Consider the following 25,785-nt stretch of genomic DNA (forward strand, 5'->3'; position numbering starts at 1 on the left):
TTAAACAATTCTTATAAAAGCTTTGCTAAATTGTATAGACTTCTATTGTGGAACTCAAGAATTAAACAATACCCATCAAAGCTTTGCTAAATTGGATACACTTCAAATGTGGATATGAAGAATTAAACAATGGTCGTCAAAGCTTTGGTAAATTTCATAGATTATATCTACTGTGGAATTCAAGAACTAAGCAACGCTCATCAAAGCTTTGCTAAATTGCGTCGACTTCAATTGCGAAACACGAGAATTAAACAATACTCATCAACGCTTTGCTAAATTGCTTAGATATCTATTGTAGTATTCAAGAATCAAAAAATGCTCATCAAATCTTTGCTAAATTGCAAAGACTACTTCTATTATGGAACTTTAAAATTAAAAAAAATTCTCATCAATGCTTTGCTAAATTGCATAGACTTCTATTGTTAAACTCACGAATTAAACAACGCTTATCAAAGTTTTGCTAAATTACATAGACTTCTATTGTGGAACTCAAGAATTAAACAGTGCTCATATAAAAGCTTTGTTAAATTGCATAGATCTATTGTGGAACTCAAGAACTAAACAATTCTTATCAAAGCTTTGCTAAATTGCATAGACTTCTATAATGGAACTCAAGAATTTAACAATGCTCATCAAAGTTTTGCTAAATTGCATAGACTTCAATTTTAGAAATCAAGAATAAAACAATGCTCATTAAAGCATTGGTAAATTTCATAGATTACTTCTATTGTGGATCTACAGAATTAAGCAATGCTTATCCAAGTTTTGCTAAATGGCATCGACTTCTATTCTGGAACTTAGGAATTAAACAGTACTCATCAAAGCTTTGCTAAATAGCACAGACTTCTATTCTAGAAGTCAAGAATTAAACAATTTTCATCAAAGCATTGCTAAATTGCATAGACTACTTCTATTATGGAACTCATGAATTAAACAATACTCATGAAAGATTTGCTAAATAGCATAGACTTCTATTGTGGAAATCAATAATTAAACAGCGTTCATAAAAGCTTTGTTAAATTTGATCGACTTCTATTGTGGAACTCAAGAATTAAACAACGATCATCAAAGCTTTTCTAAATTCCATAGACTTCTATTGTGGAACTGACGAATTAAACATTGCTCATCAAACCTCTGCTTCAATAGCAAAGACTTCTATTGTGGATCTCGTGAATTAAACAATGTTCATCAACCCGTTGCTTAAATTGCATAGACTTCTATTGTGAAACTTGAGAACAAAGCAATGTTCATCAAAGCTTTTCTAAATTGCATATACTTCTATTGTGGAACTCAAGAATTAAACAATCCTCATCCAACCTTTGCTTAAATTACATAGACTTCTATTGTGGAACTCAAAAATTAACCAATGTTCATCAAAGTTTGCTAAATTGCATAGACTTCTATTTTGGAACTCATGAATTAAACATTGCTCATCAAACCTTTGCTTAAACTGCATAGACTTATATTGTGGAACTCAAGAATTAAACAGTGCTCATCAAAGCTTTGCTTAATTGCATAGAATACTTCTATTGTGGAACTCAAAAATTAAACAATTCTTATAAAAGCTTTGCTAAATTGTATAGACTTCTATTGTGGAACTCAAGAATTAAACAATACCCATCAAAGCTTTGCTAAATTGGATACACTTCAAATGTGGATATGAAGAATTAAACAATGGTCGTCAAAGCTTTGGTAAATTTCATAGATTATATCTACTGTGGAATTCAAGAACTAAGCAACGCTCATCAAAGCTTTGCTAAATTGCGTCGACTTCAATTGCGAAACACAAGAATTAAACAATACTCATCAACGCTTTGCTAAATTGCTTAGATATCTATTGTAGTATTCAAGAATCAAAAAATGCTCATCAAATCTTTGCTAAATTGCAAAGACTACTTCTATTATGGAACTTTAAAATTAAAAAAAATTCTCATCAATGCTTTGCTAAATTGCATAGACTTTTATTGTTAAACTCACGAATTAAACAACGCTTATCAAAGTTTTGCTAAATTACATAGACTTCTATTGTGGAACTCAAGAATTAAACAGTGCTCATATAAAAGCTTTGTTAAATTGCATAGATCTATTGTGGAACTCAAGAACTAAACAATTCTTATCAAAGCTTTGCTAAATTGCATAGACTTCTATAATGGAACTCAAGAATTTAACAATGCTCATCAAAGTTTTGCTAAATTGCATAGACTTCAATTTTAGAAATCAAGAATAAAACAATGCTCATTAAAGCATTGGTAAATTTCATAGATTACTTCTATTGTGGATCTACAGAATTAAGCAATGCTTATCCAAGTTTTGCTAAATGGCATCGACTTCTATTATGGAACTTAGGAATTAAACAATACTCATCAAAGCTTTGCTAAATAGCACAGACTTCTATTCTAGAAGTCAAGAATTAAACAATTTTCATCAAAGCATTGCTAAATTGCATAGACTACTTCTATTATGGAACTCATGAATTAAACAATACTCATGAAAGATTTGCTAAATAGCATAGACTTCTATTGTGGAAATCAATAATTAAACAGCGTTCATAAAAGCTTTGTTAAATTTGATCGACTTCTATTGTGGAACTCAAGAATTAAACAACGCTCATCAAAGCTTTTCTAAATTCCATAGACTTCTATTGTGGAACTGACGAATTAAACATTGCTCATCAAACCTCTGCTTCAATAGCATAGACTTCTATTGTGGATCTCGTGAATTAAACAATGTTCATCAACCCGTTGCTTAAATTGCATAGACTTCTATTGTGAAACTTGAGAACAAAGCAATGTTCATCAAAGCTTTTCTAAATTGCATATACTTCTATTGTGGAACTCAAGAATTAAACAATCCTCATCCAACCTTTGCTTAAATTACATAGACTTCTATTGTGGAACTCAAAAATTAACCAATGTTCATCAAAGTTTGCTAAATTGCATAGACTTCTATTTTGGAACTCACGAATTAAACATTGCTCATCAAACCTTTGCTTAAACTGCATAGACTTATATTGTGGAACTCAAGAATTAAACAATACCCATCAAAGCTTTGCTAAATTGGATACACTTCAAATGTGGATATGAAGAATTAAACAATGGTCGTCAAAGCTTTGGTAAATTTCATAGATTATATCTACTGTGGAATTCAAGAACTAAGCAACGCTCATCAAAGCTTTGCTAAATTGCGTCGACTTCAATTGCGAAACACAAGAATTAAACAATACTCATCAACGCTTTGCTAAATTGCTTAGATATCTATTGTAGTATTCAAGAATCAAAAAATGCTCATCAAATCTTTGCTAAATTGCAAAGACTACTTCTATTATGGAACTTTAAAATTAAAAAAAATTCTCATCAATGCTTTGCTAAATTGCATAGACTTCTATTGTTAAACTCACGAATTAAACAACGCTTATCAAAGTTTTGCTAAATTACATAGACTTCTATTGTGGAACTCAAGAATTAAACAGTGCTCATATAAAAGCTTTGTTAAATTGCATAGATCTATTGTGGAACTCAAGAACTAAACAATTCTTATCAAAGCTTTGCTAAATTGCATAGACTTCTATAATGGAACTCAAGAATTTAACAATGCTCATCAAAGTTTTGCTAAATTGCATAGACTTCAATTTTAGAAATCAAGAATAAAACAATGCTCATTAAAGCATTGGTAAATTTCATAGATTACTTCTATTGTGGATCTACAGAATTAAGCAATGCTTATCCAAGTTTTGCTAAATGGCATCGACTTCTATTATGGAACTTAGGAATTAAACAATACTCATCAAAGCTTTGCTAAATAGCACAGACTTCTATTCTAGAAGTCAAGAATTAAACAATTTTCATCAAAGCATTGCTAAATTGCATAGACTACTTCTATTATGGAACTCATGAATTAAACAATACTCATGAAAGATTTGCTAAATAGCATAGACTTCTATTGTGGAAATCAATAATTAAACAGCGTTCATAAAAGCTTTGTTAAATTTGATCGACTTCTATTGTGGAACTCAAGAATTAAACAACGCTCATCAAAGCTTTTCTAAATTCCATAGACTTCTATTGTGGAACTGACGAATTAAACATTGCTCATCAAACCTCTGCTTCAATAGCATAGACTTCTATTGTGGATCTCGTGAATTAAACAATGTTCATCAACCCGTTGCTTAAATTGCATAGACTTCTATTGTGAAACTTGAGAACAAAGCAATGTTCATCAAAGCTTTTCTAAATTGCATATACTTCTATTGTGGAACTCAAGAATTAAACAATCCTCATCCAACCTTTGCTTAAATTACATAGACTTCTATTGTGGAACTCAAAAATTAACCAATGTTCATCAAAGTTTGCTAAATTGCATAGACTTCTATTTTGGAACTCACGAATTAAACATTGCTCATCAAACCTTTGCTTAAACTGCATAGACTTATATTGTGGAACTCAAGAATTAAACAGTGCTCATCAAAGCTTTGCTTAATTGCATAGAATACTTCTATTGTGGAACTCAAAAATTAAACAATTCTTATAAAAGCTTTGCTAAATTGTATAGACTTCTATTGTGGAACTCAAGAATTAAACAATACCCATCAAAGCTTTGCTAAATTGGATACACTTCAAATGTGGATATGAAGAATTAAACAATGGTCGTCAAAGCTTTGGTAAATTTCATAGATTATATCTACTGTGGAATTCAAGAACTAAGCAACGCTCATCAAAGCTTTGCTAAATTGCGTCGACTTCAATTGCGAAACACAAGAATTAAACAATACTCATCAACGCTTTGCTAAATTGCTTAGATATCTATTGTAGTATTCAAGAATCAAAAAATGCTCATCAAATCTTTGCTAAATTGCAAAGACTACTTCTATTATGGAACTTTAAAATTAAAAAAAATTCTCATCAATGCTTTGCTAAATTGCATAGACTTCTATTGTTAAACTCACGAATTAAACAACGCTTATCAAAGTTTTGCTAAATTACATAGACTTCTATTGTGGAACTCAAGAATTAAACAGTGCTCATATAAAAGCTTTGTTAAATTGCATAGATCTATTGTGGAACTCAAGAACTAAACAATTCTTATCAAAGCTTTGCTAAATTGCATAGACTTCTATAATGGAACTCAAGAATTTAACAATGCTCATCAAAGTTTTGCTAAATTGCATAGACTTCAATTTTAGAAATCAAGAATAAAACAATGCTCATTAAAGCATTGGTAAATTTCATAGATTACTTCTATTGTGGATCTACAGAATTAAGCAATGCTTATCCAAGTTTTGCTAAATGGCATCGACTTCTATTCTGGAACTTAGGAATTAAACAGTACTCATCAAAGCTTTGCTAAATAGCACAGACTTCTATTCTAGAAGTCAAGAATTAAACAATTTTCATCAAAGCATTGCTAAATTGCATAGACTACTTCTATTATGGAACTCATGAATTAAACAATACTCATGAAAGATTTGCTAAATAGCATAGACTTCTATTGTGGAAATCAATAATTAAACAGCGTTCATAAAAGCTTTGTTAAATTTGATCGACTTCTATTGTGGAACTCAAGAATTAAACAACGATCATCAAAGCTTTTCTAAATTCCATAGACTTCTATTGTGGAACTGACGAATTAAACATTGCTCATCAAACCTCTGCTTCAATAGCAAAGACTTCTATTGTGGATCTCGTGAATTAAACAATGTTCATCAACCCGTTGCTTAAATTGCATAGACTTCTATTGTGAAACTTGAGAACAAAGCAATGTTCATCAAAGCTTTTCTAAATTGCATATACTTCTATTGTGGAACTCAAGAATTAAACAATCCTCATCCAACCTTTGCTTAAATTACATAGACTTCTATTGTGGAACTCAAAAATTAACCAATGTTCATCAAAGTTTGCTAAATTGCATAGACTTCTATTTTGGAACTCACGAATTAAACATTGCTCATCAAACCTTTGCTTAAACTGCATAGACTTATATTGTGGAACTCAAGAATTAAACAGTGCTCATCAAAGCTTTGCTTAATTGCATAGAATACTTATATTGTGGAACTCAAAAATTAAACAATTCTTATCAAAGCTTTGCTAAATTGTATAGACTTCTATTGTGGAACTCAAGAATTAAACAATACTCATCAAAGCTTTGCTAAATTGGATACACTTCAAATGTGGATATGAAGAATTAAACAATGGTCGTCAAAGCTTTGGTAAATTTCATAGATTATATCTACTGTGGAATTCAAGAACTAAGCAACGCTCATCAAAGCTTTGCTAAATTGCGTCGACTTCAATTGCGAAACACAAGAATTAAACAATACTCATCAACGCTTTGCTAAATTGCTTAGATATCTATTGTAGTATTCAAGAATCAAAAAATGCTCATCAAATCTTTGCTAAATTGCAAAGACTACTTCTATTATGGAACTTTAAAATTAAAAAAAATTCTCATCAATGCTTTGCTAAATTGCATAGACTTCTATTGTTAAACTCACGAATTAAACAACGCTTATCAAAGTTTTGCTAAATTACATAGACTTCTATTGTGGAACTCAAGAATTAAACAGTGCTCATATAAAAGCTTTGTTAAATTGCACAGATCTATTGTGGAACTCAAGAACTAAACAATTCTTATCAAAGCTTTGCTAAATTGCATAGACTTCTATAATGGAACTCAAGAATTTAACAATGCTCATCAAAGTTTTGCTAAATTGCATAGACTTCAATTTTAGAAATCAAGAATAAAACAATGCTCATTAAAGCATTGGTAAATTTCATAGATTACTTCTATTGTGGATCTACAGAATTAAGCAATGCTTATCCAAGTTTTGCTAAATGGCATCGACTTCTATTCTGGAACTTAGGAATTAAACAATACTCATCAAAGCTTTGCTAAATAGCACAGACTTCTATTCTAGAAGTCAAGAATTAAACAATTTTCATCAAAGCATTGCTAAATTGCATAGACTACTTCTATTATGGAACTCATGAATTAAACAATACTCATGAAAGATTTGCTAAATAGCATAAACTTCTATTGTGGAAATCAATAATTAAACAGCGTTCATAAAAGCTTTGTTAAATTTGATCGACTTCTATTGTGGAACTCAAGAATTAAACAACGATCATCAAAGCTTTTCTAAATTCCATAGACTTCTATTGTGGAACTGACGAATTAAACATTGCTCATCAAACCTCTGCTTCAATAGCATAGACTTCTATTGTGGATCTCGTGAATTAAACAATGTTCATCAACCCGTTGCTTAAATTGCATAGACTTCTATTGTGAAACTTGAGAACAAAGCAATGTTCATCAAAGCTTTTCTAAATTGCATATACTTCTATTGTGGAACTCAAGAATTAAACAATCCTCATCCAACCTTTGCTTAAATTACATAGACTTCTATTGTGGAACTCAAAAATTAACCAATGTTCATCAAAGTTTGCTAAATTGCATAGACTTCTATTTTGGAACTCATGAATTAAACATTGCTCATCAAACCTTTGCTTAAACTGCATAGACTTATATTGTGGAACTCAAGAATTAAACAGTGCTCATCAAAGCTTTGCTTAATTGCATAGAATACTTCTATTGTGGAACTCAAAAATTAAACAATTCTTATCAAAGCTTTGCTAAATTATATAGACTTCTATTGTGGAACTCAAGAATTAAACAATACTCATCAAAGCTTTGCTAAATTGGATACACTTCAAATGTGGATATGAAGAATTAAACAATGGTCGTCAAAGCTTTGGTAAATTTCATAGATTATATCTACTGTGGAATTCAAGAACTAAGCAACGCTCATCAAAGCTTTGCTAAATTGCGTCGACTTCAATTGCGAAACACAAGAATTAAACAATACTCATCAACGCTTTGCTAAATTGCTTAGATATCTATTGTAGTATTCAAGAATCAAAAAATGCTCATCAAATCTTTGCTAAATTGCAAAGACTACTTCTATTATGGAACTTTAAAATTAAAAAAAATTCTCATCAATGCTTTGCTAAATTGCATAGACTTCTATTGTTAAACTCACGAATTAAACAACGCTTATCAAAGTTTTGCTAAATTACATAGACTTCTATTGTGGAACTCAAGAATTAAACAGTGCTCATATAAAAGATTTGTTAAATTGCATAGAATACTTCTATTGTGGAACTCAAGAACTAAACAATTCTTATCAAAGCTTTGCTAAATTGCATAGACTTCTATAATGGAACTCAAGAATTTAACAATGCTCATCAAAGTTTTGCTAAATTGCATAGACTTCAATTTTAGAAATCAAGAATAAAACAATGCTCATTAAAGCATTGGTAAATTTCATAGATTACTTCTATTGTGGATCTACAGAATTAAGCAATGCTTATCCAAGTTTTGCTAAATGGCATCGACTTCTATTCTGGAACTTAGGAATTAAACAATACTCATCAAAGCTTTGCTAAATAGCACAGACTTCTATTCTAGAAGTCAAGAATTAAACAATTTTCATCAAAGCATTGCTAAATTGCATAGACTACTTCTATTATGGAACTCATGAATTAAACAATACTCATGAAAGATTTGCTAAATAGCATAGACTTCTATTGTGGAACTCAAGAATTAAACAATCCTCATCCAACCTTTGCTTAAATTACATAGACTTCTATTGTGGAACTCAAAAATTAACCAATGTTCATCAAAGTTTGCTAAATTGCATAGACTTCTATTTTGGAACTCACGAATTAAACATTGCTCATCAAACCTTTGCTTAAACTGCATAGACTTATATTGTGGAACTCAAGAATTAAACAGTGCTCATCAAAGCTTTGCTTAATTGCATAGAATACTTCTATTGTGGAACTCAAAAATTAAACAATTCTTATAAAAGCTTTGCTAAATTGTATAGACTTCTATTGTGGAACTCAAGAATTAAACAATACCCATCAAAGCTTTGCTAAATTGGATACACTTCAAATGTGGATATGAAGAATTAAACAATGGTCGTCAAAGCTGTGGTAAATTTCATAGATTATATCTACTGTGGAATTCATGAACTAAGCAACGCTCATCAAAGCGTTGCTAAATTGCGTCGACTTCTATTGCGAAACACAAGAATTAAACAATACTCATCAACGCTTTGCTAAATTGCTTAGATATCTATTGTAGTATTCAAGAATCAAAAAATGCTCATCAAATCTTTGCTAAATTGCAAAGACTACTTCTATTATGGAACTTTAAAACTAAAAAAAATTCTCATCAATGCTTTGCTAAATTGCATAGACTTCTATTGTTAAACTCACGAATTAAACAACGCTTATCAAAGTTTTGCTAAATTACATAGACTTCTATTGTGGAACTCAAGAATTAAACAGTGCTCATATAAAAGATTTGTTAAATTGCATAGAATACTTCTATTGTGGAACTCAAGAACTAAACAATTCTTATCAAAGCTTTGCTAAATTGCATAGACTTCTATAATGGAACTCAAGAATTTAACAATGCTCATCAAAGTTTTGCTAAATTGCATAGACTTCAATTTTAGAAATCAAGAATAAAACAATGCTCATTAAAGCATTGGTAAATTTCATAGATTACTTCTATTGTGGATCTACAGAATTAAGCAATGCTTATCCAAGTTTTGCTAAATGGCATCGACTTCTATTCTGGAACTTAGGAATTAAACAATACTCATCAAAGCTTTGCTAAATAGCACAGCCTTCTATTCTAGAAGTCAAGAATTAAACAATTTTCATCAAAGCATTGCTAAATTGCATAGACTACTTCTATTATGGAACTCATGAATTAAACAATACTCATGAAAGATTTGCTAAATAGCATAGACTTCTATTGTGGAAATCAATAATTAAACAGCGTTCATAAAAGCTTTGTTAAATTTGATCGACTTCTATTGTGGAACTCAAGAATTAAACAACGCTCATCAAAGCTTTTCTAAATTCCATAGACTTCTATTGTGGAACTGACGAATTAAACATTGCTCATCGAACCTCTGCTTCAATAGCATAGACTTCTATTGTGGATCTCGTGAATTAAACAATGTTCATCAACCCGTTGCTTAAATTGCATAGACTTCTATTGTGAAACTTGAGAACAAAGCAATGTTCATCAAAGCTTTTCTAAATTGCATATACTTCTATTGTGGAACTCAAGAATTAAACAATCCTCATCCAACCTTTGCTTAAATTACATAGACTTCTATTGTGGAACTCAAAAATTAACCAATGTTCATCAAAGTTTGCTAAATTGCATAGACTTCTATTTTGGAACTCACGAATTAAACATTGCTCATCAAACCTTTGCTTAAACTGCATAGACTTATATTGTGGAACTCAAGAATTAAACAGTGCTCATCAAAGCTTTGCTTAATTGCATAGAATACTTCTATTGTGGAACTCAAAAATTAAACAATTCTTATAAAAGCTTTGCTAAATTGTATAGACTTCTATTGTGGAACTCAAGAATTAAACAATACCCATCAAAGCTTTGCTAAATTGGATACACTTCAAATGTGGATATGAAGAATTAAACAATGGTCGTCAAAGCTTTGGTAAATTTCATAGATTATATCTACTGTGGAATTCAAGAACTAAGCAACGCTCATCAAAGCTTTGCTAAATTGCGTCGACTTCTATTGCGAAACACAAGAATTAAACAATACTCATCAACGCTTTGCTAAATTGCTTAGATATCTATTGTAGTATTCAAGAATCAAAAAATGCTCATCAAATCTTTGCTAAATTGCAAAGACTACTTCTATTATGGAACTTTAAAATTAAAAAAAATTCTCATCAATGCTTTGCTAAATTGCATAGACTTCTATTGTTAAACTCACGAATTAAACAACGCTTATCAAAGTTTTGCTAAATTACATAGACTTCTATTGTGGAACTCAAGAATTAAACAGTGCTCATATAAAAGATTTGTTAAATTGCATAGAATACTTCTATTGTGGAACTCAAGAACTAAACAATTCTTATCAAAGCTTTGCTAAATTGCATAGACTTCTATAATGGAACTCAAGAATTTAACAATGCTCATCAAAGTTTTGCTAAATTGCATAGACTTCAATTTTAGAAATCAAGAATAAAACAATGCTCATTAAAGCATTGGTAAATTTCATAGATTACTTCTATTGTGGATCTACAGAATTAAGCAATGCTTATCCAAGTTTTGCTAAATGGCATCGACTTCTATTCTGGAACTTAGGAATTAAACAATACTCATCAAAGCTTTGCTAAATAGCACAGACTTCTATTCTAGAAGTCAAGAATTAAACAATTTTCATCAAAGCATTGCTAAATTGCATAGACTACTTCTATTATGGAACTCATGAATTAAACAATACTCATGAAAGATTTGCTAAATAGCATAGACTTCTATTGTGGAACTCAAGAATTAAACAATCCTCATCCAACCTTTGCTTAAATTACATAGACTTCTATTGTGGAACTCAAAAATTAACCAATGTTCATCAAAGTTTGCTAAATTGCATAGACTTCTATTTTGGAACTCACGAATTAAACATTGCTCATCAAACCTTTGCTTAAACTGCATAGACTTATATTGTGGAACTCAAGAATTAAACAGTGCTCATCAAAGCTTTGCTTAATTGCATAGAATACTTCTATTGTGGAACTCAAAAATTAAACAATTCTTATAAAAGCTTTGCTAAATTGTATAGACTTCTATTGTGGAACTCAAGAATTAAACAATACCCATCAAAGCTTTGCTAAATTGGATACACTTCAAATGTGGATATGAAGAATTAAACAATGGTCGTCAAAGCTGTGGTAAATTTCATAGATTATATCTACTGTGGAATTCATGAACTAAGCAACGCTCATCAAAGCGTTGCTAAATTGCGTCGACTTCTATTGCGAAACACAAGAATTAAACAATACTCATCAACGCTTTGCTAAATTGCTTAGATATCTATTGTAGTATTCAAGAATCAAAAAATGCTCATCAAATCTTTGCTAAATTGCAAAGACTACTTCTATTATGGAACTTTAAAACTAAAAAAAATTCTCATCAATGCTTTGCTAAATTGCATAGACTTCTATTGTTAAACTCACGAATTAAACAACGCTTATCAAAGTTTTGCTAAATTACATAGACTTCTATTGTGGAACTCAAGAATTAAACAGTGCTCATATAAAAGATTTGTTAAATTGCATAGAATACTTCTATTGTGGAACTCAAGAACTAAACAATTCTTATCAAAGCTTTGCTAAATTGCATAGACTTCTATAATGGAACTCAAGAATTTAACAATGCTCATCAAAGTTTTGCTAAATTGCATAGACTTCAATTTTAGAAATCAAGAATAAAACAATGCTCATTAAAGCATTGGTAAATTTCATAGATTACTTCTATTGTGGATCTACAGAATTAAGCAATGCTTATCCAAGTTTTGCTAAATGGCATCGACTTCTATTCTGGAACTTAGGAATTAAACAATACTCATCAAAGCTTTGCTAAATAGCACAGACTTCTATTCTAGAAGTCAAGAATTAAACAATTTTCATCAAAGCATTGCTAAATTGCATAGACTACTTCTATTATGGAACTCATGAATTAAACAATACTCATGAAAGATTTGCTAAATAGCATAGACTTCTATTGTGGAAATCAATAATTAAACAGCGTTCATAAAAGCTTTGTTAAATTTGATCGACTTCTATTGTGGAACTCAAGAATTAAACAACGCTCATCAAAGCTTTTCTAAATTCCATAGACTTCTATTGTGGAACTGACGAATTAAACATTGCTCATCAAACCTCTGCTTCAATAGCATAGACTTCTATTGTGGATCTCGTGAATTAAACAATGTTCATCAACCCGTTGCTTAAATTGCATAGACTTCTATTGTGAAACTTGAGAACAAAGCAATGTTCATCAAAGCTTTTCTAAATTGCATATACTTCTATTGTGGAACTCAAGAATTAAACAATCCTCATCCAACCTTTGCTTAAATTACATAGACTTCTATTGTGGAACTCAAAAATTAACCAATGTTCATCAAAGTTTGCTAAATTGCATAGACTTCTATTTTGGAACTCACGAATTAAACATTGCTCATCAAACCTTTGCTTAAACTGCATAGACTTATATTGTGGAACTCAAGAATTAAACAGTGCTCATCAAAGCTTTGCTTAATTGCATAGAATACTTCTATTGTGGAACTCAAAAATTAAACAATTCTTATAAAAGCTTTGCTAAATTGTATAGACTTCTATTGTGGAACTCAAGAATTAAACAATACCCATCAAAGCTTTGCTAAATTGGATACACTTCAAATGTGGATATGAAGAATTAAACAATGGTCGTCAAAGCTTTGGTAAATTTCATAGATTATATCTACTGTGGAATTCAAGAACTAAGCAACGCTCATCAAAGCTTTGCTAAATTGCGTCGACTTCTATTGCGAAACACAAGAATTAAACAATACTCATCAACGCTTTGCTAAATTGCTTAGATATCTATTGTAGTATTCAAGAATCAAAAAATGCTCATCAAATCTTTGCTAAATTGCAAAGACTACTTCTATTATGGAACTTTAAAATTAAAAAAAATTCTCATCAATGCTTTGCTAAATTGCATAGACTTCTATTGTTAAACTCACGAATTAAACAACGCTTATCAAAGTTTTGCTAAATTACATAGACTTCTATTGTGGAACTCAAGAATTAAACAGTGCTCATATAAAAGATTTGTTAAATTGCATAGAATACTTCTATTGTGGAACTCAAGAACTAAACAATTCTTATCAAAGCTTTGCTAAATTGCATAGACTTCTATAATGGAACTCAAGAATTTAACAATGCTCATCAAAGTTTTGCTAAATTGCATAGACTTCAATTTTAGAAATCAAGAATAAAACAATGCTCATTAAAGCATTGGTAAATTTCATAGATTACTTCTATTGTGGATCTACAGAATTAAGCAATGCTTATCCAAGTTTTGCTAAATGGCATCGACTTCTATTCTGGAACTTAGGAATTAAACAATACTCATCAAAGCTTTGCTAAATAGCACAGACTTCTATTCTAGAAGTCAAGAATTAAACAATTTTCATCAAAGCATTGCTAAATTGCATAGACTACTTCTATTATGGAACTCATGAATTAAACAATACTCATGAAAGATTTGCTAAATAGCATAGACTTCTATTGTGGAACTCAAGAATTAAACAATCCTCATCCAACCTTTGCTTAAATTACATAGACTTCTATTGTGGAACTCAAAAATTAACCAATGTTCATCAAAGTTTGCTAAATTGCATAGACTTCTATTTTGGAACTCACGAATTAAACATTGCTCATCAAACCTTTGCTTAAACTGCATAGACTTATATTGTGGAACTCAAGAATTAAACAGTGCTCATCAAAGCTTTGCTTAATTGCATAGAATACTTCTATTGTGGAACTCAAAAATTAAACAATTCTTATAAAAGCTTTGCTAAATTGTATAGACTTCTATTGTGGAACTCAAGAATTAAACAATACCCATCAAAGCTTTGCTAAATTGGATACACTTCAAATGTGGATATGAAGAATTAAACAATGGTCGTCAAAGCTGTGGTAAATTTCATAGATTATATCTACTGTGGAATTCATGAACTAAGCAACGCTCATCAAAGCGTTGCTAAATTGCGTCGACTTCTATTGCGAAACACAAGAATTAAACAATACTCATCAACGCTTTGCTAAATTGCTTAGATATCTATTGTAGTATTCAAGAATCAAAAAATGCTCATCAAATCTTTGCTAAATTGCAAAGACTACTTCTATTATGGAACTTTAAAACTAAAAAAAATTCTCATCAATGCTTTGCTAAATTGCATAGACTTCTATTGTTAAACTCACGAATTAAACAACGCTTATCAAAGTTTTGCTAAATTACATAGACTTCTATTGTGGAACTCAAGAATTAAACAGTGCTCATATAAAAGCTTTGTTAAATTGCATAGAATACTTCTATTGTGGAACTCAAGAACTAAACAATTCATTTTAAAGCTTTGCTAAATTGTGTAGACTTCTATAGTGGAACTCAAGAATTTAACAATGCTCAACAAAGTTTTGCTAAATTGCTTAGACTTCAATTTTAGAAATCAAGAATAAAACAATGCTCATTAAAGCATTGGTAAATTTCATAGATTACTTCTGATGTGGATCTACAGAATTAAGCAATGCTCATCCAAGTTTTGCTAACTGGCATCGACTTTTATTCTGGAACTTAAGAATTAAACAATACTCATCAAAGCTTTGCTAAATAGTATAGACTTTTATTGTAGAAGTCAAGAATTAAACAATTTTCATCAAAGCATTGCTAAATTGCATAGACTACTTCTATTATGGAACTCATGAATTAAATAATACTCATGAAAAATTTGCTAAATTGCATAGACTTCTATTGTGGAAATCAATAATTAAACAACGTTCATAAAAGCTATGTTAAATTTGATCGACTCCTTTTGTGGAACTCAAGAATTAAACAACGCTCATCAAAGCTTTTCTAAATTCCATAGACTTCTATTGTGGAACTGACGAATTAAACATTGCTCATCAAACCTCTGCTTCAATAGCATAGATTTCTATTGTGGATCTCGTGAATTAAACAATGTTCGTCCACTTGTTGATTAAATTGCGTAGACTTCTATTGTGAAACTTGGGAACAAAGCAATGTTCGTCAAAGCTTTTCTAAATTGCATATATTTCTATTGTGGAACTCAAGAATTAAACAATCCTCATCCAACCTTTGCTTAAATTACATAGACTTCTATTGTGGAACTCAAAAATTAACCAATGTTCATCAAAGTTTGCTAAATTGCGTAGACTTCTATTTTGGAACTCACGAATTAAACATTGCTCATCAAACATTTGCTAAAACTGCATAGACTACTATTGTGGAACTCAAGAATTAAACAGTGCTCATCAAAGCTTTGCTTAATTGCATAGAATACTTCTATTGTGGAACTCAAGAATTAAACAATTATTATCAAAGCTTTGCTAAATTGTATAGACTTCTATTGTGGAACTCAAGAATTAAACAATACCCATCAAAGCTTTGCTAAATTGGATACACTTCAAATGTGGATATGAAGAATTAAACAATGGTCGTCAAAGCTTGGGTAAATTTCATAGATTATATCTACTGTGGAATTCAAGAACTAAGCAACGCTCATCAAAGCTTTGCTAAATTGCGTCGACTTCAATTGCGAAACACATGAATTAAACAATACTCATCAACGCTTTGCTAAATTGCTTAGATATCTATTGTAGTATTCAAGAATCAAAAAATGCTCATCAAATCTTTGCTAAATTGCAAAGACTACTTCTATTATGGAACTTTAAAATTAAAAAAAATTCTCATCAATGCTTTGTTAAATTGCATAGACTTCTATTGTTAAACTCACGAATTAAACAACGCTTATCAAAGTTTTGCTAAATTACATAGACTTCTATTGTGGAACTCAAGAATTAAACAGTGCTCATATAAAAGATTTGTTAAATTGCATAGAATACTTCTATTGTGGAACTCAAGAACTAAACAATTCTTATCAAAGCTTTGCTAAATTGCATAGACTTCTATAATGGAACTCAAGAATTTAACAATGCTCATCAAAGTTTTGCTAAATTGCATAGACTTCAATTTTAGAAATCAAGAATAAAACAATGCTCATTAAAGCATTGGTAAATTTCATAGATTACTTCTATTGTGGATCTACAGAATTAAGCAATGCTTATCCAAGTTTTGCTAAATGGCATCGACTTCTATTCTGGAACTTAGGAATTAAAAAGTACTCATCAAAGCTTTGCTAAATAGCACAGACTTCTATTCTAGAAGTCAAGAATTAAACAATTTTCATCAAAGCATTGCTAAATTGCATAGACTACTTCTATTATGGAACTCATGAATTAAACAATACTCATGAAAGATTTGCTAAATAGCATAGACTTCTATTGTGGAAATCAATAATTAAACAGCGTTCATAAAAGCTTTGTTAAATTTGATCGACTTCTATTGTGGAACTCAAGAATTAAACAACGCTCATCAAAGCTTTTCTAAATTCCATAGACTTCTATTGTGGAACTGACGAATTAAACATTGCTCATCAAACCTCTGCTTCAATAGCATAGACTTCTATTGTGGATCTCGTGAATTAAACAATGTTCATCAACCCGTTGCTTAAATTGCATAGACTTCTATTGTGAAACTTGAGAACAAAGCAATGTTCATCAAAGCTTTTCTAAATTGCATATACTTCTATTGTGGAACTCAAGAATTAAACAATCCTCATCCAACCTTTGCTTAAATTACATAGACTTCTATTGTGGAACTCAAAAATTAACCAATGTTCATCAAAGTTTGCTAAATTGCATAGACTTCTATTTTGGAACTCACGAATTAAACATTGCTCATCAAACCTTTGCTTAAACTGCATAGACTTATATTGTGGAACTCAAGAATTAAACAGTGCTCATCAAAGCTTTGCTTAATTGCATAGAATACTTCTATTGTGGAACTCAAAAATTAAACAATTCTTATAAAAGCTTTGCTAAATTGTATAGACTTCTATTGTGGAACTCAAGAATTAAACAATACCCATCAAAGCTTTGCTAAATTGGATACACTTCAAATGTGGATATGAAGAATTAAACAATGGTCGTCAAAGCTTTGGTAAATTTCATAGATTATATCTACTGTGGAATTCAAGAACTAAGCAACGCTCATCAAAGCTTTGCTAAATTGCGTCGACTTCTATTGCGAAACACAAGAATTAAACAATACTCATCAACGCTTTGCTAAATTGCTTAGATATCTATTGTAGTATTCAAGAATCAAAAAATGCTCATCAAATCTTTGCTAAATTGCAAAGACTACTTCTATTATGGAACTTTAAAATTAAAAAAAATTCTCATCAATGCTTTGCTAAATTGCATAGACTTCTATTGTTAAACTCACGAATTAAACAACGCTTATCAAAGTTTTGCTAAATTACATAGACTTCTATTGTGGAACTCAAGAATTAAACAGTGCTCATATAAAAGATTTGTTAAATTGCATAGAATACTTCTATTGTGGAACTCAAGAACTAAACAATTCTTATCAAAGCTTTGCTAAATTGCATAGACTTCTATAATGGAACTCAAGAATTTAACAATGCTCATCAAAGTTTTGCTAAATTGCATAGACTTCAATTTTAGAAATCAAGAATAAAACAATGCTCATTAAAGCATTGGTAAATTTCATAGATTACTTCTATTGTGGATCTACAGAATTAAGCAATGCTTATCCAAGTTTTGCTAAATGGCATCGACTTCTATTCTGGAACTTAGGAATTAAACAGTACTCATCAAAGCTTTGCTAAATAGCACAGACTTCTATTCTAGAAGTCAAGAATTAAACAATTTTCATCAAAGCATTGCTAAATTGCATAGACTACTTCTATTATGGAACTCATGAATTAAACAATACTCATGAAAGATTTGCTAAATAGCATAGACTTCTATTGTGGAAATCAATAATTAAATATCGTTCATAAAAGCTTTGTTAAATTTGATCGACTTCTATTGTGGAACTCAAGAATTAAACAACGCTCATCAAAGCTTTTCTAAATTCCATAGACTTCTATTGTGGAACTGGCGATTTAAACATTGCTCATCAAACCTCTGCTTCAATAGCATAGACTTCTATTGTGGATCTCGTGAATTAAACAATGTTCATCAACCTGTTGCTTAAATTGCATAGACTTCTATTGTGAAACTTGAGAACAAAGCAATGTTCATCAAAGCTTTTCTAAATTGCATATACTTCTATTGTGGAACTCAAGAATTAAACAATCCTCATCCAACCTTTGCTTAAATTGCATAGACTTCTATTGTGGAAGTAAAAAATTAACCAATGTTCATCAAACTTTGCTAAATTGCATAGACTTCTATTTTGGAACTCACGAATTAAACATTGCTCATCAAACCTTTGCTTAAACTGCATAGACTTATATTGTGGAACTCAAGAATTAAACAGTTCATGTGATCTCACCCAAAATTGAGGTTTGAACACGTGTCGCCCGATCGTTGTTTTGGTTACAGAATTGTAAAACAAAGGTGGAAACCGCGACCCGTTGTCTATAAAGAGACAAGAACCTTGGTATAAAACGCCACAATCAACCCACCAAATTGATTGATAAGTTTGAACGCCACAAGCTATGAAAACCTGATAACTTCTAAAGTTCACAAAGAACGAAAAAAGAGTTAAAAACTCACAAATTGTATTCAAAACTTGATTGATTTCAAATGGATACAAATACCACATTTTTATAGTGTGGGAAGAGCACCTAAAGAGCCATGAATTAAAGAAGTGTCTTTAATTTAAGGCATTTAACCCCCAAGTTTAAAACTATGAACCTAGACATGGTTTATCACAAGGTTCATGTAACCTAAGACCCTTTTATCTCCCCAACACTTATTTAGGATATATAAAAACGAAAATTACATAAAAATATAGAAAAAAACGAAATGGGCTTATAAAGGCTCTTATTGTATCTTGTAAATCACTCTTGGACTTGAATTATGGTAATCCAACTTTGATTGGGTCCAATGGGTCTCCATACACTTTCTTGAGTACAAACTTCTCTAACCAATCCATTTAAAGCCTCTTTGAATGTTTTAGCTCGTGCCCTCGTAACCGGTCCATCTGGCATTTGATTTGGATCCTTTGTTGACAGTTGTGGGTTTGCATCATTCCCCTCCTCTTGAAAAGGATTTGTCCTCAAACCAGAACCTACATCAAAAGGAGCTAGATCAGTTACATTGAAAGTTGCACTAACATTATACTCACCCGGCAGGTCCAATTTGTATGCATTGTCATTGATACGCTCTAAAACTTGGAAAGGACCGTCCCCTCTTGGAAGCAATTTTGAACGTCGTTGGGCTGGAAATCGTTCTTTTCTCATATGTAACCAAACCCAATCACCCGGTTCAAAAATCATCTTGCGTCGCCCTTTATTTGCTTGTTTTGAATATTGCTCCGTTCTTCTTTCTATATTTAGTCTTGCTTTCTCATGTATCTGTTTCACAAATTCAGCCTTTTTGTTTCCATCTAAGTTAACGTGCTCAGAAAAAGGCAAAGGTGATAAATCCAAAGGAGTCAAAGGATTAAAACCGTATACAATTTCAAATGGTGACATTTTTGTAGCAGAATGAGTGGCATGATTGTATGCAAACTCAACATGTGCCAAACAGTCCTCCCATGTTTTGATGTTCTTCTTTATTAAAGCCCTCAATAAGGTGGACAAGGTCCTATTCACCACTTCTGTTTGACCATCCGTTTGTGGGTGGCAAGTTGTTGAAAACAAGAGTTTTGTCCCTAATTTTTCCCATAAAGTTTTCCAAAAATAACTCAAAAACTTAGAATCCCGATCTGAGACAATGGTTTTTAGCATTCCATGCAACCTGACAATTTCTCTAAAAAACAAATCAGCAATGTGAGATGCATCATTAGTTTTATTGCATGCAATAAAATGAGCCATTTTAGAAAACCTATCAACAATCACAAAAATAGAGTCCTTTCCACTTTTGGATCTTGGTAGACCCAACACGAAGTCCATTGAAATATCAACCCATGGTTCACATGGTATTGGAAGTGGAGTATATAAACCATGATGTTGAACCTTGGATTTGGCTTGCTTGCACACAATACAATTATTGCAAATTCTTCCAACATCCACCTTCATTTTTGGCCAAAAGAAATGTTCCTGCAAAGTAGATAATGTTTTTGCGATCCCAAAATGTCCCATAAGGCCTCCACTACGTGCTTCTCTAACCAAAAGCTCACGCAAGGAAGATTTAGGAATGCAAAGTCTTGATTCTTTGAACAAAAAACCATTATGTAAGAAAAACTTTTCAAAAGAGCATTGTTCACAAGCTTGGTAAATCTGACCAAAATCAACGTCATTGTGGTATAATTCCTTGATTTGTTCAAATCCTAGAATTTTGAAATCTAGAGAAGAAAGTAGAGAGTGTCTACGTGACAAAGCATCAGCCACAACATTTTCCTTACCTTTCTTGTATCGGATGACATAAGGAAATGTCTCAATGAACTCCATCCACCTAGCATGTCTTTTGTTTAATTTGTGTTGTCCTTTTAGAAACTTTAAGGACTCATGATCTGAATGAATTACAAATTCTTTAGCCCACAGATAATGTTGCCATGTTTTTAATGCTCGGACCAAAGAATAAAGCTCTTTGTCATAAGTTGGGTAATTTAAAGTTGCCCCACTTAATTTTTCACTGAAATATGCCAAAGGTTTACCCTCTTGCATCAAAACAGCACCAATTCCAATTCCTGATGCATCACATTCAATTTTAAATGTTTTGTCAAAATTAGGCAAAGACAACAAAGGAGCATGAGTTAAGTGAAACTTGAGTTGTTGAAAAGCATGCTCTTGTTCTTTGCCCCATTTAAACCCAACATTCTTTTTGATGATTTCTGTAAGTGGTGATGCTAAAGTGCTAAAATGTTTGACAAACCGGCGATAAAAACTTGCCAGGCCATGAAAACTTCTAACTTCACTTATAGTCTTTGGAGTTGGCCAATCTTGGATGGCTTTTACCTTTTCTTCATCAACAGCCACTCCTTGGGAGCTCACCACATACCCAAGGAAAACAACTTGGTCAGTACAAAAGGTACACTTCTTCAAGTTAGCATATAGCCTTTCTTTCCTAAGCACACTCAAAACACATGTCAGATGCTCAAGGTGATCTTTTGGACACTTTGAATAAATCAAAATATCATCGAAGTAAACAACCACAAATTTGCCAATATATTCACGTAAAACATGGTTCATTAATCTCATGAAGGTACTAGGAGCATTAGTTAGGCCAAAAGGCATTACTAACCATTCATATAAACCATGTTTTGTTTTAAAAGCTGTTTTCCACTCATCACCTTCTTTCATGCGAATTTGGTGATACCCGCTTTTTAAATCAATTTTGGAAAAAAGTTTTGCTCCATACAACTCATCAAGCATATCATCGAGTCGGGGAATGGGATGACGATACTTTACCGTAATATTGTTGATGGCACGACAATCTACGCACATTCTCCAAGAACCATCCTTCTTTGGCACCAACAAGACTGGAACGGCACAAGGGCTCATACTTTCTTGAACCAATCCCTTTGCAAGTAACTCTTCAACTTGCCTTTGTAGCTCCTTGGTTTCTTCAGGGCTTGTTCTATAGGCTGGTTTGTTGGGAATAGACGCCCCAGGCATAAAGTCAATTTGGTGTTCAATCCCACGAATTGGTGGCAATCCATTTGGAACATCTTCAGCAAACAAGTCTCCAAATTCCTACAAGAGAGAGGTAACATCGCTCGGAAGAGTTCCGGCCGAAATGTTAGTGGCTATTGGAGCTTCTTTGAACAAAAGAAGCACAAAATGCATTTCTGATTTAAAAGCTTCTTTTATCTCACTTTTTTTTGCCACTGCAATATATTTATTTTCCTTTTTTTTCTTTCCCTCTTGTTTTCATGTTTTCTTTGTTTTTTTCACTCTCTTTTTTTTGTTCACTTTCTTATTTTTTGTTCATTTTCTTCTGTTTTCTCACTCATTTTTTTTTGTTCATCATCTTTTTTTTCTCACTCTCTTTTTTTCCTTCGCTCTCTTTTTTCGCATCTTGTTGAAGTTTTACTTGATCTTGGTAAACTTGAATTGGTGACATTGGTACAAGAGTTACCGGTTTTGTTTTGTAAACAAAAGTGTATTTGTTAGTGAAACCGTCGTGACTTACGTGTCTATCATATTGCCATGGTCTACCTAGCAGCGAGTGGCTTGCATAGGAACAACATCACACAACACCTCGTCTTCATATCTTCCAATCCGAAATGAAACCATCACCTGTTTTGTAACTCGCACCTCACCACTATCATTGATCCATTGAAGTTTGTATGGTTTTTGATGCTTCATCGTGGGTATACCTAACTTTTCAACCATGGAAGTACTTGCAACGTTAGTACAACTCCCACCATCAATTATAACACTACATACCTTGCCTTGAACATAGCAACGAGTATGAAATATATTCTCCCTTTGGGCATCGTCTCCCTCCTTGGATTAAATGTTTAGAGCTCATCTTGCAACCAACAAATCACCTTGAACAGCCACCTCTTCATCATCACTACAATCTTCCGGTGAAACTATAGAATCTGATTCATCCGTTTCGATCTCGCCATTTTCTCTAACCACCATGGTAAGCTTATTTGGACATTGACGCCCTTCCTTGACACTTGAAACACTTTATGTCACGATTCCTAAAAGTAGAAGAATCAGTTTTTCCTTTTGAAGAGTTTGTTGTTTTAGGATTAGATTTGGAATTAAAAGAAGAAGTAGGTGTATTTTCTGTTTTTTTAAGTACTAGCCTTCCAAGTGTTATTTCGAGACCCGCCACCTCTTTTTAATTGTTTTTCAATTTTAACAGCCATATGGACCATGTCTTCAATTTCAACATAATGTTGCATCTCAACGCGATCACGAATTTCAAGATTTAAGCCATTTAAGAATCTGGCCATGGTTGCTTCAGGATCCTCCTCAATATTGGCACGAACCATCATAACCTCCATTTCTTTGAAGTAATCATCAACACACTTGCTGCCTTGTTTTAAGCTTTGAAGTTTATTGTGGAGATCACGAAAATAATGACTTGGCACAAACAGTCTTCGCATGACACTCTTCATTTCATCCCATGTCTCAATAGGCCTTTCTCCATTTCTCCGTCTAGTGATTAGAAGTTGATCCCACCATGTTAGTGCATAATTAGAAAACTCAACTACGGCTAGTTTTACCTTCTTACGGTTGGAATATTCATGACAATCAAATATGAACTCCATTTTTGTCTCCCATTCAATGTACGCGTCCAGGTCTGATTTGCCTTTGAAAGAAGGAACTTTCATTTTAATAGAACTTAAATTGTCATCTCTTCGTGACCTCCTTCTATTTGGTCGCCTTTCAGGTTCCCAACCATCATCCTCCTCTTCCCCGTTAGAAACCTGTGATGATGCTCGAGATCGAGTTCTTTGTACTTGTGCCTCCATTCAGTCCATTCTTTCATGTACTTGGTTAAATTCATTTGTCATCAAACGTCGCATCTCATCCATCATAGCTTGAACTTGAAGGTTTGGTGGGGGGTTTTGATCACCCATCTTATATTTCTGTCAAAAATAATAATAATAATAATAATAATAATAATAATAATAATAATAATTTACTTCCTCCCAACACTCACTCACGTGTTTCTCTCAAAAATAGTTCACTCAACCCTCGTGTATCCCTCAAATGGCTTTTACCCTCTTTTAGTCTCACCACACAGCCTTTTACCACTCCCTTTTAACTCTTAAAGTTCTAAACAAACTAAAGAAGCAATTATCAAATTTGAACTTGTGGCCTTGAGGAATTCAAACTTACCAAACAAATCAAAAGAAATTGTATCCAAATTAAAGTAACCTCAATACACGAAAAGAAAGCCAAACAAACTTGGCTTTGCTAATAATGAAGCAAACAATGGGTTAATATTTTTTTTTTGAAAAAAAAGACTACACTTGCAATTCAAATTGACTTTATAGAAAAAAAAGGCTTTACTTGTTCCTCCTCTTCTTTCTTTCTTTTTTTTTTCCTTTTTTTTGTTTTTTTTTCTCTTTTTTTTCTTTGTAAATCTTTTTTTTTGTAAATACTTTTTTTTTGCTTTTTTTTCGTTTTTTTTTTTTTTTTTTTTTTTTTTTTTACCTTTGATTTTTTTTTTTGAGGAAACTAATAGCCAAATGAAATCATAAAGGAAACAAAAGAAATGTAGAATATAGAAGTTTGACAACTTAGAAATTCAAAAGTCGCTAGTAAGAACCTTGACAACTTGTGACAAGACCCGCTACCAATATGCGTCTTAGAACTCAAGTAATCAAGGAAGAAAACAAAATAGATATGCAACACAAAGAACTGGCTCTGATACCAAATGATGTGATCTCACCCAAAATTGAGGTTTGAACACGTTTCGCCCGATCGTTGTTTTGGTTACAGAATTGTAAAACAAAGGTGGAAACCACAACCCGTTGTCTATAAAGAGACAAGAACCTTGGTATAAAATGCCACAATCAACCCACCAAATTGATTGATAAGTTGAACGCCACAAGCTATGAAAACCTGATAAGTTCTAAAGTTCACAAAGAACGAAAAAAGAGTTAAAAACTCACAAATTGTATTCAAAAATTGATTGATTTCAAATGGATACAAATACCACGTTTTTATAGTGTGGGAAGAGCACCTAAAGAGCCATGAATTAAAGAAGTGTCTTTAATTTAAGGCATTTAACCCCCAAGTTTAAAACTATGAACCTAGACATGGTTTATCACAAGGTTCATGTAACCTAAGACCCTTTTATCTCCCCAACACTTATTTAGGATATATAAAAACGAAAATTACATAAAAATATAGAAAAAAAACGAAATGGGCTTATAAAGGCTCTTATTGTATCTTGTAAATCACTCTTGGACTTGAATTATGGTAATCCAACTTTGATTGGGTCCAATGGGTCTCCATACACTTTCTTGAGTACAAACTTCTCTAACCAATCCATTTAAAGCCTCTTTGAATGTTTTAGCTCGTGCCCTCGTAACCGGTCCATCTGGCATTTGATTTGGATCCTTTGTTGACAGCTGTGGGTTTGCATCATTCCCCTCCTCTTGAAAAGGATTTGTCCTCAAATCAGAACCTACATCAAAAGGAGCTAGATCAGTTACATT

This window comes from Lactuca serriola, chromosome 2 (genome assembly GCF_051521515.1).
Source record: "Lactuca serriola cultivar US96UC23 chromosome 2, Lser_US96UC23_V15, whole genome shotgun sequence".
NCBI classification, from domain to species: domain Eukaryota; kingdom Viridiplantae; phylum Streptophyta; class Magnoliopsida; order Asterales; family Asteraceae; genus Lactuca; species Lactuca serriola.